At 47.9% G+C, this 11,459-nt stretch overlaps 1 non-coding gene across 1 annotated transcript; it reads left to right on the forward strand.

Moving 5' to 3' along the window:
• The first annotated feature begins 716 nt into the window (after window positions 1-716).
• Window positions 717-966, forward strand: LOC147848345 (signal recognition particle RNA). Its single transcript, XR_015531999.1, has one exon.
• Window positions 967-11,459: the final 10,493 nt, after the last annotated feature.

Below are 11,459 nucleotides of genomic sequence, written 5' to 3' on the forward strand. Positions count from 1 at the left end.
AACATTGAAACACTTATCTTGTTGAGCACGTGTGGATTCTTCTATTGTCATTAGGAGGGGGAGTTCCTAGTGTAGGAGTTGTTAAAGGGGAGAGCTATTTGAAGGATTCCTTCAACTAATTAACTCCCACACATGTCTCTAGAAATTCCCATTCATAGTTCACACTGAAAACTTAAGTTCTTCATATATATACTTGGGCTTGGAGGGTTCACACTACGTCAACCCCATGGGCCTTTCCCTTTCTAGTGTGCCCTATGTACATCAATCACGACTATACCCCCAAATGATAGATAGACAACATTCTTTTGGGACATTGCATTGACCACTACACAATGTAAAGAGGGTTGTATTACATATTATGAAAAATAAATGTAGTTCGACATATGTCAACTATAGGTTAGTATGTTTGATGAGTAAGAATGGGTGATGGCCTAAAACTAAATACAATAAAAGAATATCACAAAATCTCATTAGAATCCCCCCCCCAAAAAAAATTTGATTTACAAAATCATCATATATACGTACGTGACGACGCTAAGCCCATAGTATGTTAATGCACATATGTGTATGCATGCATGTATGCGATGAGTGAGACCCATACGAGAAAAGAGAATGAAAGAAGACGCAACATTTATCCCACATACAAAGGAAGGCACATAGATTGAGCCATATATATAAGTAAGTGGAAGAGAGAAGACTTCATCCCGGGTGGTTCTGTACCTGTAACCCTCACAAGGGGGGATTTGGAGGCTGTGTGGAGGCATGGCTCCGCTGGGCTAAGGACCGGCAGGCGGCGCATCTGAATGGGCGCGCCCGCTCCAAGCAGAGAGTGTCGGTGGGCGTCTCGCCGGAGGGTGAGGCGTCCGGCGCCTTGAAGTGGTGGGGTACCGCGTGTAAGGCCGGCGACGGAGCAGCGATCACCCCCCTCTCTCGGCGGTGGAGGGACCACGCTGCCCTTGCGCCCCTGCTGACCATCCTCTCAGAGCCGCCACTGTCCACCGCAGCCTCCCTCCAAAACCTTTTTGTTCATTTCTAAGCGCACTGTCCACCGCACTGCGTCTCAGGCCGGCGACGGTGGGTCATCACCCGCCCCCCTCTCTCGGCGGTGGAGGGACTACGGCGCCCCTACTGATCAACAAAACCTTTTTGCTCATTTAACTCTGTCCACCGCACTGCGTCCCAGGCCGGCGATCACCCCCCTCTCTCGGCGGTGGAGGGACTGACCATCCATCCCTCTTAGAGCCGCCACTGTCCACCGCAGCCTCCTTTACCCAATAAAACCTGTTGATACATGAATTAAAACATGTTCGAGTAGGCAACGGGAATGACTCTCAGCCTCTCCCATTACCCCAAAAACCTTGTCACATGGACATGGTTTAAAACATTAAAATTATCAATTTAATGGTTTTCTAAATTCGAGTAGGCATCTAAAATGGTGTCACAACCAAGAATGTTGAGTAGGACCATTGGGGGACTTAAACCAATTTGTGTACCAAGGACGATCTCATACAATTCACCCTTCTATGTGTAGTATGGTTTGTGATAGGTTTTGATCCTCTTTCCAGAAGATTAAGATCGAATCGGAAATACACACAGTAAGTACCGTGGAAAACAAAAAATAGCAAAATGAACAAGGTACACAGTTTTTACATAGAAACCCTAAACGGGGAGAACCACAGGAGAACAGATCTTCACTATACAGTGGGTATACAAGATTACAACATGCTCATTCAATGTAGAGTGTAACAGCCATGCAGGGCTCTTGACGTCTAAGCTCACTCAGCTTTGGCGTCGTTCCCCCTCGCTCACGTAGTCTCTCTTCCCTGTCACACACTCTATATACAACAGAGGCTCACAACAACTCTATCTGTTCTGCCCACACACTGTTTCATCAAACTATGTTTTGCCCTATGTGTATTTATACTTATACATTGTATGAGCTATTTACAAATGTAGTCCATACTACTATCATTATACTTTTTTTTCATTGAAAGATTTTCTTCAATAGTATTAAACCATCGAGAAAGTACAAGTAAAAGTTATTTGCTCGTAGGCTTACAACGTAATTTATGTACACCTAAACTTGTACATACAAAAACAACTTATATAGGGTTGTTGAGCCTTAAATGATACATTAACGTGTTGATTTTACATCAAGAAAGGGTCCATGGAAGATGATAATTCCATTGAGGTCTTTGGTTTGTCATTACAAAGAGAGGCACCTTCCTCCATAAGTGAAGAAGCTTCATCCTTCTTTTATGAATATTTTCTGGAGAACCAAACATGTTATCTATCATTATATTGATAACAATATCAATCAATCGACTGGTCAATTCGACTAGCTGACTCTTATATCGATTGTCTAGTCGGTGTTGTCGTCAACCATCCAGTTGGCCCGACTAGTTGGTCTTGTCCTTGACTTGGATCTTCTGTATACTGTCCATAGGAGGGACATTTCCTAACTGTTGAGAGACAAGCTCAACATCGGCCGGATCGGTATTGGTACGCAGACCGGTGCGTAGGAAGGCCGGATCGGTGCAGAAACCGGGAGGCCATCAGAAAGATATTCCACAAGGAATATATTTGGGAGTTAGTGTAGGGGCTCCTTAATGAACATTGAAGTACTGTCAGTCCAAAAAGGACTTGTATAAAAGTGTTCATTAAACACACACGATACACAGATTGAGTATTATTTTTGAATAGTGTTTTGGTTTTTTACTCTCTCTCTCTCTCTCCCGTGCATACTGTGCAAATCTAAGCTTTCCATTAAACCTGCGTTTTCTGTTGTTCGGTTTCCTATATTGCTTCCACACGCCATTCTTTTCATGGTATCAGAGCGCGAGGGTTGAGAATCTCTGTAGTCGACATTGCTTGAAGGAAAAACTAACGAAGAAGAACAAGAAAACCGATGGACAAAGGATTGGCTAGCTCACTTTCGACGGAGAAGCTCGACAGAACCAACTACGCATCTTGGTCCTACAAGATGCACCAGTACCTGCTTGGGCACGATTACTGGAGCTATGTCGAAGGAGCGAATGACACGACACCCGAATCGACACACAAAGACTTCCTGGCGTGGGAACAATCGGCGAGCAAAGTGCTGTACTATTTCGCGTCTTGTGTGGGCAAATAGCTATTAAGCTACGTTCGGGATGCAAAAACGCCGAAGGGTGCATGGGAAAATCTACATCGCGAGCACCACAACCAGGAAGCTTCAGCTCCGAAAGGAGTTGAGCAACCTACGACAACGCGATTTGTCAGTGGCTGACTATACCTCAAAGATCAAGGACGTATGCGACTCCTTATTCGACTTACAGTCGATGTTCCTGGTAGAGGAGAATCACGCGGGTGCGTCAACGAGCACGTACACCGACAACAAGATGCTGTACATGGAGGGAGATAGGCCCCGTGGGGGACGAGGTGAGTCGGTGCGCAATGGAGGCGACCGACGAGATCAAGGAAGGAGGCACCGAAATGGTGCCGACAGCAATTTCGGTTTGGAGAGGAAACCCGCCACGGAATGCTGGTACTGTGGCAAGAAAGGCCACAGGGAGAGTGAGTGCTGGAAAAAGCGCGTCAAGTTGGAGAGGACCGGCTCCGGATCTAGTTCCGGACATATCGACAAAGGAAAATGGCAGTGATCGCACTACACTGAAGGATCCGGACCCGATAAGAAGCACGAGGCAAACTCGATGAAGAAGACCACTTCCAAATCGGAGGAAGTGTGGTACGTTGATTTTGGTGCATCAAACGACATGACGAGCCACAAAGAGTGGTTCTCCTTCTTGGAGAAACCGGAACAACCGGGAGTTGGAGAAACCGGAGACGACATTCCTCACCCAATCGTGCATGTCGAAGAAGTTCCCCTGAGCCACGTCGGACAGAGGGGGAAGTTGATGAACGTGTTACACGTTCCGACTATCACGAAGAACCTGGTGTTGGTCGGACATATCGTCGACCAGGGAATGCAGGTGTAGTTTACGCACCTCAGGTGATTCATCGAGGAGGAGGGCCAGATTATCGCGCAAGGGTGCAGAGATGGGAGGATGTTCATCCTCGACACTAATGACGTTGGCACTGCCTTGTTCGCCAAAGGACAGAAGGTCGAATCGGACATCGACCTGTGGCACAAGCGGATTAGCCACGTCAATTACTGGCGGCTTCAAGACTTGCAAACGAAACAAGTTGTTTTCGGTTTGCCGAAGTTTAGTGGCCGGAAGGCCCAAGTATGTGAAGCCTGCCAACTCGGGAAGCAACATCGGCTTCCATTCCCCGCCAAACAAAACCGTAGCCATAACAAGCTCGACATTGTCGTAGTGTAATTTGTACACTACGTGAAAAATTACATTTTTGGTCTCTCCGGATAGGACATGGAGTACCCGGTGAGAACCGGTAAGGACCGAAACCGGCAAGGAGACCCGGCAAGATCCGGATGAAGAAGGCCGGTGAGAGTCGGTGAGAAACAGACGAAGAGATCGGTAAGGAGGTCCCGGTAAGAACCGGACAAAGAAAACTATCAAGCACTGGATGAAGCAGAACCGGAAAGAGCCGGATGAAGAAGGCCGGTGAGAGTATCTCATCGGATGAAGATACGTATTTGTAAATAGAAGAAAGTATAAAATATATATATATATAACATGCATAGGGAAAGATTCGAACCTTGCACCTCCATGTTAATAATGTTAAGCCTTATCATTATAGTAGGGTATTATGAATTTTAAAGTTATACTAAACTTTATTCCATGTAAAATTTCTAGACATGCATGGTACAAAAGTTATTCATGCATAGACACTCGAGTTAAAAAGAAAAGATGAGATATAAAGCTAATCATGCACATGCAGTGTACATGAAAACTAAAGATAGAAAAAGTATGATGCTTGCATGTGATAAACTGAGACTCTTCCAACACTATATAAGGAAGAGAGAAAGATGTATAGAGGTTGTTGATTATTTTACAAGGGTTGATTAATATAAGATAATTGTGGGATTCACGAATTTGCTAACTATTCTCTCTTAATTTGATTACTCACTAATACACTATACTCGTGGGATTCACGAAGTTTTCATATTTTTCTTTCTTACAATATATTTCATATTCTTAATTGACTTAGAATTTTCTTTTGTCTTAGTCCAAAACCCCAGTGGTTCCCACCCGACTCACGCAACGATCCGGAGCCGAAAGGCACAACACAAGTGGTGAACCCGACGTGAACACGAGTGGCAAGGAGATGGAAAATCAACCGGAGGCTAACAACATGATGATGATGTTCGAGCGGATGCTTCAAGAACAACGTGCGATGTCGGAGATAGCGGCGACAGTAGAGCGGCTCGTGCAACGGTCGGGCAATTCAACGGGAAGGACGTATTGCGCTATCTTCGGGACTACAAGGCAGAAATGCTACGGTGTGGGATTTCGGAAGGACTGCAAGTGGCATCCTTCAACCGGGTGGCTACTGACGGGCTTCAAGCAAGTATCCACGGGCTACGACAACAAAATCCGACATGGGAAGCGTTTGAAGAGGCGCTAAAGACCACGTTCGCTATCGAGGACTCCTCCAAGGCAACGCGGAGAGGATTCGAGGATTGGGTGGAAACGCCGGACAAGGGTATGAAGGTCCTCGATGTGTTTTCGGCATTCGAAAGTCAGTTCGGGAGGTTGTTTGCGAGAGATCAAGCTATCCTCACACCGGACAAAGTTATCATGTTCTTACGAGCCGTAGATGTCCGGGACCAGAAGGATCTTGGAGTGCTTCTAGAGGACATGACTACCGAGAGTGGCCTCACCGAAACATGGGAAAGCGTGCGGGATATCGTCGCGCGATACACAAAGAGGGGGCAATGGCTTGCCAATGAAGAAAAGAGGGTTTCGGAACCGATTCCGAAACCGAGATCCGGTTCGGAAGACCATCAACCGCGGGCTCGGGAAGCTACGACTGAGAAGGGAATCGACGCAACTACAGAGGAGCAGTTGCTGAAGGAGATGGAGAATCTAAAAATTGCGATGGTGAAGAAGTCGGATGACCGTCCCACAAGTTCCAAGTATATGGATCGTCGATGCATATGGTGCGATAGCACCGAACATGATCGGAGGGATTGCGACGAGCACAAGGAAGCGCTACGACAGGATCTTATCTACTACGAGGGAAATCAGACTCATTCGATGGACTCTCGGAAGTCGCTCCGACCGAACTTCCGAAAAGGCGGCATAAAGAAGGTCCTAGAGGAGGAAATAGCGGCGAAGAACAATTACGCGACAACCACGGGAATACGTGTCGGGGAGTCATCGGGAGCAAAGGTGTCTTTTTGGCCGGAAGTGCTAGAAAACACCGAGAAAACCGACTCTAATGAGATCCGAAGCACCGCAGAAGGCATTTGCGAAGCTACGGGAGGGGAGTGCCCCGTCGATAAGAATAGCGTGTTTGCTTTATGCCAATTGCATGAAGTGTATGTAGATGAGAAGCGACGGCGCACGGATGAGGAGGCCGGTCCATCGAAGACACCGGAAAGCTGGAACTCCAGAAATAAGGGAAAAGAAAAGATGATTCCAGCATTCAAGCTCGCCTTGGACATCGAACAACAAACGGACTTGAAAAAGGTGTTCGAGGAGAGAATCCTCGATAGCCGGGTAGATTTTTCGCTTCGAGAATTACTCGGAATAGCAAAGAAGGAGTTCCACGATCTTCTTGTGGATCTCGTGAAGAGAAAAAGGCAAAGTACGGAGGAGAACGCTCCCAGGGTGAATGCAAATACTGTTCTAATGAATGACACCGAATTGGAGGACGAAATACCGAATTCTCACTACACAAAGCCACACTGGGCACGCGCAACTACGGAGACTCTAGTCCAAATCGGTAACATCAAAGAGCCCGTGCTAGCATTGATTGTGTTGAGAATCAAGCTCAACTTGGTCTAGTGTGTGAACTCACCTTGAGAGTGAAGAGACACTCCAACGGTCAAGAGTCACCATTATGTCACCACTTTGTATTCTAACATTTAGTATGAGTCATAGAATCATATTCTATGACACATAACTTATGAGCTTTCACATTCCCCATGCTCCATGAGCTTTGTAGTTAATGAAGAGAGAGGGTGACTACATAAAGCACCCTCCTCCCACCTTGTATAGAGTTGAGTCTTTCTCCTTTGCTAATATACTTTACCTTGTGTATTCTCTGTGTATTACTCCTTCTCTCTCTCTCTCTCTCTCTCTCTCTCTCTCTCTCTCTCATACACACACAGTTCACACCTATTCCGCTTCACAAGAATCCATCTCTTGATTCTTTACATGGTATCAGAGCGATTTGGTAGCTCGATCTAGCCCATTCGCCTCATCGTGATCGTGTGTTGTGCTCCACGCTGACGACCAAGAACTGGCTCATCGCTATCGTAGCTTCGCTACATAGCTCGCATTCGAAGAGAGAAAAAGAAGAAGAATCGACATAATGAATACTCAAATGGGGAGCGCTCTCCCTACCGAGAAGTTGGATCGAAACAACTTCGGATCTTAGGAGTACAAGATGCACCAATACCTTGTCGGACAAGGCTATTGGAGCTACATCAAAGGAGCACATGAAGACCGACCCGCCGAAGCGGCTCCTGGATACGTGACATGGGAGCAAGCCGCAAGCCGCGTGATGTATTGCTTGGCGACATGTGTTCATGATCACATGCTCGGCTACATTCGTGAAGCCAAGACGCCGAAGGAAGCGTGGGAAAATCTACGAAAGATTTTCGCCGCCAACACGACCGCGAGGAAGCTTCAACTCCGCCAAGAGTTGAACAACATTCAACAAAGGGACATGTCCATCACGACATACACCTTGAAGATCAAGGAGCTTTGCGACTCGCTCGGCTCAATAAGCGTAAGTATAGATGATGATGAGATGGTGCAAATATGCCTCGGCGGCCTCGCACCACGGTTCGGCGCGATGCGAACCGCCGTTCTAGCACGGGAGAAATCTCCATCCTTCTTCGAGCTCCAATCAATGCTATTGGTCGAAGAAAACCACGTGCGTACAAGGAGCAATGAGTCGGAAGGCCACATGCTCTACACGCACTCTAATGGAGGAAGAGGACGCGGACGAGCGAGAGGCCGATTCGGCCAAGGACAAGGTGGACGAGGTCCGACCTACAACAACAACTCCCAATTTCGGCCGCAAAACGGAGGCCAACGAGGAACCTTCGCAAGAAGGGGGAGCTTCCAATCCGGCCCGAGCCGTCAAAACGCAACCGAATGCGGATATTGTGGAAAGCTCGGCCACCACGAAGAAGAGTGCCGAAAGAAGATGCGTGAATCGGCTTCCACAAGCCGACAACTCACAAATTACGCACACAATTCTGACTACGAAGAGTATACGGAATGTATGGGAACAACTCCGACTACGAAAATCGTGGCGGAATGTATGCATGGAACTCCGACCGTGGCGGAATGTTCATGATGAAACATAGAGCAAACTCTATGTCGGCCTCTACCTCAACTAGTGCCCTTAATCCGGAGGAAGTATGGTTTGTAGACTCCGGAGCCTCAAACCATATGACATCCCATAAAGAATGGTTTCTCGAACTTCGAGAGCCGGAGCGACCCGGTTATGTCGAAACTGGAGATGACACTACGCACCCGATTCGGCACATCGGCAATGTTCCGTTCGGCGAAAGAGGTAAGCAAACATATATTAAAAATGTCTTGCATGTTCCCACCATCACAAAGAATTTGGTCTCGGTCAGCTAAATGGTTGAGCAAGGGATGCAAGTACGATTCGACCAAGAAGGGTGCTTCATCGAAAAAGAAGGCCGGATCATCGCACGCGGAAGAAGAGAGGGCTGGATGTTCATTCTCGATCCGCACGAATTGAAATCCGCCATGTTCGCGAAAAGCATGAAAGCCGACTCCGACATAGAGCTATGGCATAAGCGAATCGGCCACATCAATCTCAACAAACTCAAAGCAATGAGATCGAAAGGAGTCGTTATCGGACTCCCGACATTCAAAGAGAAGGAGATTGAAGGTGTATGCGAAGCGTGCCAATTCGGCAAGCAACACCGACACCCATTCCCGAAGGAGCGGAATGTGAGCAAAGGTGTACTCGACGTAATTCATTCCGCTGTATGGGGACTAGCCCAAACGGCGACATTCGGCGGATGCCGATATTACGTGCTCTTCATCGACGACTTTTCTAGGCACACTTGGATCTATCCGATGCGGCAAAAGAGCGAAGTCTTCGGACACTTCCAAAAGCTCAAGAATGAGGTCGAGAAAGCCATGGGCCGACATGTACGATGCCTTCGATCGGATGGCGGCAAGGAGTATTTCTCGGATGATTTCACGGCGTATCTCTGAAAGGAAGGAATTCGGCGAGAATTCACTTGCCGACACACTCCGCAACAAAACGGAGTAACCGAGCGCAAAAATCGGCACATCCTCGAAGTAGCGCGGGCCATGATGAACGAGAAGCATATGCCCAAGTCATATTGGGCTGAAGCGGCAAATATGGCTGTCTACCTAATGAACCGGTGCACAACATCTGACGTGCACGAGGTCACTCCGCACGAAAGATTCTTTGGAAAGAAGCCGAACCTATCACATGTTCGGATATTCGGCTCCATTGCGTACGTGGACATCCTCGATGAGAAGTGTGAAAAGCTCGACCCGAAGTTGGAGAAATGTATCCTCGTAGGATACTCATTGGAGCAAAAGGGGTACAAGTGCTACAACCCCTCAACTCGAAAATCTTGGGTAAGTCGAGACGTCGTCTTTGACGAGTTCGCATCCTGGTACGCACCAGAGACAACTTCGCCTCCGACTCCGCTCGACCCAGAATCCACCGAACAAGAGATAGAGGATGAAGATCATCTTACGCGCATGTTCGAAGAAAGTACGATCACGACCCGACTGAGCGGACCACAAGAGCCTTTGAGCGATCAAAGCACATCACGGCCTAGCCCGAAGATGGACAAAGGCAAGGCGAAAATGGCGGAATACGAAGACGATTGCTTCACCGACAATGAGTCAACTCACTCACTCGACAGTGAGTTCGGCAGTTTCAAGGTACCAATCGGAGCAAAGAAAGCCCTCATCTCTGCAAATGAAAAGCTCCACCGATCCACTCGGGAAAAGAACCCCGTAAGCCGATTCGGCTACAATGATTATATGGCGCACCATTACGCCTTTATGATGAAGGTAGCAACAGTACAGGAGCCGGAAACCTTTTCCGAAGCTGTGAAGGACCCGCGATGGATCGAAGCAATGACCGAGGAGATGCAAGCACTACGGAAGAACGAGACATGGGATCTTGTTCCCACCTCACCGCACAAAAAGGCGATCGGATGCAGATGGATCTACAAAGTGAAGTACAACGCGGACGGTTCCGTCAACCGCTACAAAGCTTGACTCGTAGCGAAAGGATACGCTCAGACACATGGCGTCGACTACGAAGAAACCTTTGCACCAGTGGCAAAGATGACGACGGTGCGGACCGTAATTGCGATTGCCGCGGCGAAAGGGTGGCACCTCCATCAGATGGACGTCAAGAACGCCTTTCTACAAGGCGAATTAGAAGAGGAGGTGTACATGATCCAACCACCCGGCTTCAACTCGAGCACCCATCCGAAAGCTGTATGCCAACTCAAGAAGCCACTCTACGGCCTCAAGCAAGCACCGCGTGCTTGGCATTCGAAGATAACGCAATATCTTCATCAAATCGGCTTCCGTATGTCAAAATCGGACAACTCCCTCTACATACGAAGCGATTCCGCAAATCCGATCGTCATCATTTTATATGTGGATGACCTAGTCATTGGAGGTGAGCATCTTGTCGAAATCAGTAAGGTCAAATCCCTCCTTTCCGACAAGTTCAAGATGATGGACATGAAGGAGCTCCACTACTTCCTCGGCATCGAGGTAATTCGGACTCCGGCCGGAATTATGATCTCTCAACGGCACTACATCCTCAACTTGTTATACAAGTTCGGGATGGCTGAGTGCAAATCCGTGGCAACCCCGCTCGATCGTAATCTCAAACTAGATGCGAACTCCGGCACCAAAGCGTGTGAGCCGACTCAGTATCGGCAACTCATCGGGAGTCTCCTCTACCTCACGATCACTCGACCCGATCTCAGTTATCCGATCGGTCTCCTTAGCCAATTCATGCAAACACCGCGTGATACTCACTTGGATTGTGCTAAGTGAGTTCTGCGATACGTGAGCGGCACAATGGATTGCGACATCCTCTACAAGACCGCAATGCCAATACGACTCAAGGGGTACACCGACGCCGATTGGGCCGGCTACAAAGCCAATAGAAGATCAACCTCCGGATTTGTTTTCTCCCTCGGCAGCAGAGCAATATCTTGGAGTAGCAAGAAGCAGCCTACAGACCGGAGATCAATTTGATGTCCAAGGAATTCTACCGGAAGGGTAACTGGCCTATTAACACGAATCATGGGTGGAAGATCCGGGCGG

Source organism: Azolla caroliniana, unplaced genomic scaffold (assembly GCF_043228905.1).
Source record: "Azolla caroliniana isolate FFs.n. ecotype wild unplaced genomic scaffold, voAzoCaro1.0.p SCAF_383, whole genome shotgun sequence".
Classification (NCBI taxonomy): domain Eukaryota; kingdom Viridiplantae; phylum Streptophyta; class Polypodiopsida; order Salviniales; family Salviniaceae; genus Azolla; species Azolla caroliniana.